Source organism: Canis lupus, chromosome 30 (assembly GCF_003254725.2).
Source record: "Canis lupus dingo isolate Sandy chromosome 30, ASM325472v2, whole genome shotgun sequence".
Lineage (NCBI taxonomy): Eukaryota > Metazoa > Chordata > Mammalia > Carnivora > Canidae > Canis > Canis lupus.
Window position 1 is genome coordinate 29,894,424 of NC_064272.1, and position 7,096 is coordinate 29,901,519.

General features: G+C 40.6%; 1 non-coding gene across 1 annotated transcript; it reads left to right on the plus strand.

Moving 5' to 3' along the window:
- Positions 1-3,397: 3,397 nt before the first annotated feature.
- LOC112676211 (U5 spliceosomal RNA) lies at positions 3,398-3,513 on the plus strand. The gene has a single exon (XR_003146382.1). It is a non-coding gene; the product is annotated as a U5 spliceosomal RNA (small nuclear RNA).
- The last annotated feature ends 3,583 nt before the right edge of the window (positions 3,514-7,096 follow it).

Below are 7,096 nucleotides of genomic sequence, written 5' to 3' on the forward strand. Positions count from 1 at the left end.
GAGGTGGGCCTTGTTGCAGGAACTGAGCACTAAAGAGAAGCAGCGCCTCCTTGTGGCCAGTAGAGAGGCTGCAGCAAAAATGAGCAAGGAGTCCTAGAAAGAAGGTAAATCTGGGGACAGGAGCTGAGACCTAAGGTTTAATCCATCTTTCACAGGAGAGTCTCTCTCCACTGTAAAATCTGTAAGGGTTAGGTGTTGCTCCTAGGCTCAGACCTGCCACTTGTAGCTGTGCTCCCTGGGATCTGATCACAACAAATAGGAACCAGAGAACAACCTACAAGAACACGTAAGGATGATTTTAACAATCTCTTAATGCAGACCTCCACTGGAAGAGATTGGAGCAAAGCCATTTAATAATAATCCCACGAGTGCAGAAAAAGTATTTAATAAACTCGAATACTCATTCACTATACATACATGTATATCAATCTTGACATACTAGAAATAGAAGGGAATCTGCCCAATCTAATGAAGAATGCCCGTTGAAACACCACATGTAAATAAAATGTAATGTTTCTCTTTAGAGTCAAAAAGAAGACAAGAATAAAAATTTCAGTCAAAAATTCCAATTAAAGGATTTTATGGTCTATTTTTTTGTTTTTCAGGTTATATCTTATATTAAATATCAGTATGAATTGTTGCCAGGAATGGAAGAGCCAGCCACATCATAAACAATGAAATTGTTCCAGTCCCTCCCTCGAACTCCACATTTGCAATCAGACATGGGGTCAGGCTTTAGATTGAGAAGCCCTGGGGGAGGAAAAGAAGAAGAAGCCCTGGGAACTCCACGACTCCCTATGGAGCCTGGGATGCTACAATGAATGAATGAATGAATAGCTAACCTTCCTTGTGGTTCTCTAACCAGTGAAAGCTGCCCAGGACCCTTTCATAATGAAGCAGAGCAAAGTCCAGAAGGTGAATATCCCCTAAAACTTAGGAACAGGGAAATACTCTTCAGAGTGCACAGAATTGCTCCTTTCCTGTTCCCTTACTGCCTTAGCCCCTGGCCAAGGCCTGTGACGGGAGCTATTACCCCGTCACAGGCCTTGGGAAAAGGCTGCAAAGTTCCCACTCTGTGCATGGTCACGGGTCTCTAACTTCCATTACATTATGAAATACAGCAAGCACACAACAAGTATCAAAACAAACGTATGCATGGATGAACCTAACAGATGTTTCTCTAAGAAGCCAGTCACAAGAGGCCACAGATTGTTTACTTCCATTTATATGAAATATCCAGAATAGGCACTTTAGGGACAGGAAGTAGATTAGTGGTTTCCAGAGTCAGGGAACAGGGAGTGTGTGTGTGGCAGGGGAGAGGGAGTAACTGCCAATGGGTAGAGTTTCTCTTTGAAGTGACAAAAAAAGTTCTAAAATTAAATTGTAGTGATGACTGCACAACTCTGAATATACTAAAAACCACTGAATTATACACTTTATTTTTTTTTAATTATCCACTTTAAATGGATGAATTGTATGGCAAGTGAATCCTATATCCAGTAAAGCTGTTTTAAAATTGTATTGGAGTTTTTCAAATATGAAATGTAAGGAGCACCTGGGTAGCTCAGGGGTTGAGTATCTGCCTTTGGCTCAGGGCCTGATCCCAGATCGAGTTCCACATCAGGCTCCCTGCTCAGTGGAGAGCTTGCTTCTCCCTCTGCCTATGTCTCTGCCTCGGTCTCTGTGTCTCTCATGAATAAATAAAAATTTTTTTAAATATACATTTTAAATAAAATAGATGTCACATATGATTGACTTGTTACAAGCCAAGGAACCAGCAAAGTGGGAGGGAAAGTGCCAATTTAAAGAAGGCATCAGGGGATCCCTGGGTGGCTCAGTGGTTTAGCACCTGCCTTCCACCCAGGGCATGACCCTGGAGTCCCAAGATCAAGCCCCACTTTGGTCCTCCTGAATGGAGCCTGCTTCTCCCTCTGCCAGTGTCTCTGCCTCTCTGTGTGTCTCTCATGAATAAATAAATAAAATCTTTAAAAAATAAATAAAGAAAGAAGGTGTCAAAGTTGGGAAGGAAAATGTGTATACAATTAGCCAGAAACAACAACAACAACAAAAAGGACAACAATGTCCTTTCTCAAGGTTGTTCAGTTACCACAATAGTTAGGGAACCTGTGCAGGCAGGTCGGATCCAGTAACTGAGCACCACAGAGGAGAGAATAGCACATTTTAAAAGCATACTATAAGGGTGGGATGCCTGGCTGGCTCAATCCAACAAGCACCTGACTCTTGATCTTGGGATCATAAGTTCAAGGCACACACTGGATTTAGAGATTACTTTAAATCATGAATAAATAAACTTAAAAAAAAAAATTAAGAGCCTGTTAAGGTGTCCTGCTAAGGACACCCGGAATCAGAAACTGGAGCAGTAGACTTCATTTTCTAAAGCAGCACCAGGTGGGGCAGGAAACCCGAAGCCAAAAGCAAGCAGGCTCCAATTTTAAACAGGACACTGTCAAGAATTCTTCTGAAAAATGCAGAATGTTGAAGACTGTATACCCTGAAGGTGCACAGTTAAAACAAGGGCAAACAAACAAACACCCCTGCACCTACCATGCAGCTTAAGACAAATACAACCCTTGTGTGCTCCTCCCAGCCGTGCCTCTCACTCCCCACCGAGGGAAGGACCTGAATTCTGTATCGATCACTCATTTGCTAATTTTTCTCTTTTTCTATTTAATGGCAAAGTCTTTACTCAACAGAAATCAAACTCTTGAATTCTGTATCGATCACTCATTTGCTAATTTTCTCTTTTTCTATTTAATGACAAAGTCTTTACTCAACAGAAATCAAACTCAGGCGTGCACATATATAAAACATAGAACCAAAACAACAACAACAACAAAAAAAACATAGAACCATTGGCAGCCCCGGTGACTCAGCAGTTTAGGGCCGCCTTCAGCCCAGGGAGTGACCCTGGGGTCACCGGATCGAGTCCCACATCAGGCTCCCTGCAAGGAGCCTGCTTCTCTCTCTCTCTGCCTGTGTCTCTGCCTCTCTCTCTCTCTCTCTCTGTGACTATCATAAATAAATTAAAAAATTAAAAAAAAAAGATAAGTCTCTTATCAATAGGGCGTTTAGATCCCAAGTCAGCCAAACCTCCGCCTCGCCCCCTACTGGTGACGCCGAGGTACAGCGTGGATATTAACCTAGTTTCCTAAGCGGAAGAGCGGGTATTTGCATACCCACAGTGCACTGCACACGGTACAAGTTTAAAACAAGAACATTTTTAAAAATTCTTCTACTTACATATCTTACAGTTAGATCTCTGCTTATAGAATAACCTGGAAATTTTTATTCAGGCACGAAGTCTTGCATGAATTAGACACCATCAGCGTACTAGGGGTACTTTTTACCTGAGGTGGGAGTTAGACCCGCACTGCGCATACTCTGGTTTCTCTTCAGATCGTATAAATCTTTCGCCTTTTACTAAAGATTTCCGTGGAGAGGAACAACTCTGAGTCTTAAACCAATTTTTTGAGGCCTTGTGTCAGCAAGGCTACGTGATGTCGCAAAAAAAAGATGATTATAAGCTGCTTTGAAGTACTTCCTGCAGGGGGCTTAGGATTCAATTGCTAATAGGAAGCAAGTTTTTTTATTCATTTTTTTTGGCATGGATTTTGAGAACCGGCGTGATATTTCGCTGTATTTATATTCATTCATGTTGTAATTTTACGTTTAAAGGGTTCTTTTTGCTCGAAGTTATGGGAGTTTAAATAGTTCGAATTTTCTGTGTGTTGATAGCTCTTTTTTTGCTTCTGGTTCTGTGGTCAAGTACAAATAAGGGGATTTAAAAGGTTTTTGTTTTTTCTTTTTACATTTATTTTATTTTTTTAAGTTTTATTTAAATTATATTTAAAATTTTAATAAAATTTTTAAAAGATTTTATTTACTTATTCATGAGAATACACAGAGAGGAGAGAGAGAGGCAGAGACACAGGCAGAGGGAGAAGCAGGCTCCCTGCGGGGAACCCGATGTGGGTGGGACTCGATCCCGGGACCCTGGGATCATGACCTGAGCAGAAGGCAGATAGATGCTCAACCACTGAACCACCCAGGCACCCACATTTATTTTTTTTAATAATAAAATTTTTTTTTATTGGTGTTCAATTTGCCAACATACAGAATAACACCCAGTGCTCATCCCGTCAAGTGCCCCCCTCAGTGCCCGTCACCCAGTCACCCCCACCCCCCAGGTTTTTGTTTTTAAAGATCTTGTTTATTCATGAGACGCAGAGAAACAGGCAGAGGCTCCCCGGAGGGAGCCCGAAGTGGGACTCGATCCCCCCGACTGGGATCTCGCCCTGAGCCAAAAGTTCAACCGCTGAACCACCCAGGTGTCCCTTAAAGGTATTGTTTTTTTAATTTTTTTTTTTGAGTTAAAAAATTTAATTTAGTTAGCACATTCTGTATTATTAATTTCAGGGGTAAAGTTTAGTGATCCGCCAGTTGCATATGACACCCAGTGTTCCTTAAATCAAGTGCCCTGCGTGATGCCTGTCCCCCAATTACCCCATCCCCTCCACCTACCCCTCCTCCAGCAACCTTGTTTCCTATAGTTGAGTCTCTTTTTTTTTTTTTTTTAAGTTAAGAGTCTCTTATGATTTGCCTGTTTTTGTCTTTGTTTTTCCTTCCTTTCCCCTGTTTCGTTTCTTAAATTCCACACAGGTGTGAAATCTCTCTCTCTCTCTTTTTTTTAAGACTTTATTTATTCATGAGAGACACAGTGAATTAGGCAGAGGCTCCCCACAGGGAGCTGGATGATGTGGGACTGGATCCCAGGACCCCGAGATCATGACCTTAGCCAAAGGGAGATGCTCAACCGCTGTGTCCCTAGGAGTGAAATCATATGGTATCTGGTTTTGACTGGTTTCTCTTAGCTTAATGCCCTCTAGTTCCACCCACGTGCTTGCAAATGGCAAGATTTCATTCTGGATTTAAAGTGTTTTAAAAAAAAAAAAACTAAAAAAAAAAAAAAAAGTGTTTTAAAAGCCAGTTAAGCAAGAAGGAGGAGGGCTTTCTGGCTTGCTTGCCAAGTAGAAGCAGAGGGATTTGAAGGTGGTTTTTTTTTTTTTTTTGGATTTGAAGGTTTTTAAAAGCCGATTAAATACGAAGCAAAGCATCTGAGGTTGATTTTATTTAATTTAATCCAAGATCTCATTTCAATGTGATACCAGTATAGAAGATTAAAGGTGCTCTTCAATATTATTATTATTATTATTATTTTGGTGCTAAACCTTCTAAATCTAGTATGTATCTTGCACTTTATATATTTTAATTGGGACTAGCTGCTCTGAGCTTTCAACCAGCACATGAAACTAATGACAGTATTAGGCACGGTCTTCTATTTATTACGTTGCAAGAACAGACCAGTTCTAGATCTTTCTCTCTTCATGGAGGTTTGGTTTCTTTCCCTAGATTTTAGTTATTAGAATGATGTTACAGTGAGTGTGTGCAAGACTTTCTTTTCCTAAAGTGTGGAATGGAACCACTAGGTCAGGGCAAGTAAATGTAATAATTTCCATCAATGGTATTAGTGTTGGTCATCCATCAAGGCTTCTCCTCCTTACTGGCTGTTGGTTTGCTGATTTTAATTTTCGCCCATTTGGGAGTCATGAAATGATATGACAGTGGTTTTATTTTATTTTATTTTAAAGATTTTACTTATTTATTCATAGAGACAGAGAGAGAGAGGGGCAGAGGCACAGGCAGAGGGAGAAGCAGGCTCCACACAGGGAGCCTGATGTGGGACTCGATCCAGGGTCCCCAGGATCAAACCCTGGGCTGCAGGCGGCGCTAAACCACCGCACCACTGGGCTGCCCCTGACAGTGGTTTTAATGTACATTTCTCTAATTACTACTTGTATATATTGGTTGTATATATTTTCTTTCTTTTCTTTTCTTTTCTTTTCTTTTCTCCTTTTCTTTTCTTTTCTCCTTTTCTTTTCTTTTCTCTTTTCTTTTCTTTTCTTTCTAGATTTTGTTTATTTATTCATGAGAGACACAGAGAGAGGCAGAGACACAGGCAGAGAGGGAGAAGCAGGCTCCATGCAGGAAGCCTAACATGGGACTCGATCCCAGGACTCCAGGATCATGCCCTGGGCTGAAGGTAGGTGCTAAACCGCTGAGCCACCCAGGGATCCCCCGTTGTATATATTTTCAAACATTTTTTTGGCCATCATGGTTTATCTTCATTGAAATGCCCATACATGTGTTGCTCATTTTCCCCCTTATATTGTGAATCTTTGTGTTAGTTATTTTGGGAGGTTTTTTTTTTTTTTTTTTTTTTTTTTAATGCAAACTGTAGACTCTAGAGACTTCTTAAAAAGATGTATTTAGGGCAGCCACGGTGGCGCAGGTGTGATCCTGGAGTGTGATCCTGGAGTGCGATCCTGGGGAGTGATCCTGGAGACCTGGGATTGAGTCCCGCATCGGGCTCCCTGAATGGAGCCTGCTTCTGCCTGTGTCTTTGCCTCTCTCTCTCTCTCTGTGACTCTCATGAATAAATAAATAAAATCTTTAAAAAAATAAAATGTATTGGTAGTTATTCATAATATTCTCTATCATTTGGCTCTGTTATATCTGTAATATCCTTTTCTTCATTCCCAATATTGTTTATTTATGCTTTCTTTTTTTGACCTTATAGATCTTGTCAGAAGTTGTCACTTTTATTAGTATTTTTTTTCCCAAAAAACCAAAGTTGGAGTTTGACTATCCTCTCTAGTGGATTTTTACTCCCCCTCCACCTTGCTATTTTCTGGCCATATATCTTCAATATACTCATGTGTACTTTTTGGGTAGTTTTTCTTTTGTTTCAAGAGAAATTCTTTCATTCAACAAGGTGATTTTAAAATTCATTTTGGGGGTACTTGGGTGGCTCAGTTAAGTGTCTGACTCTTGATTTTGGCTCAGGTCATGATCTAGGGGTCGTGAGAGAAAGTCCTATGTCAGGCTCTGTGCTCAGCATGGAGTCTGCTTAAGGTTCTCTCTCCCTCACCCTCTGCCTTGCCCCCTGCTCACTTGTAGTTGCACATGCTCTCAAATAAATAAATAAACCTTTAAAAAATAATAACAATAATTCATT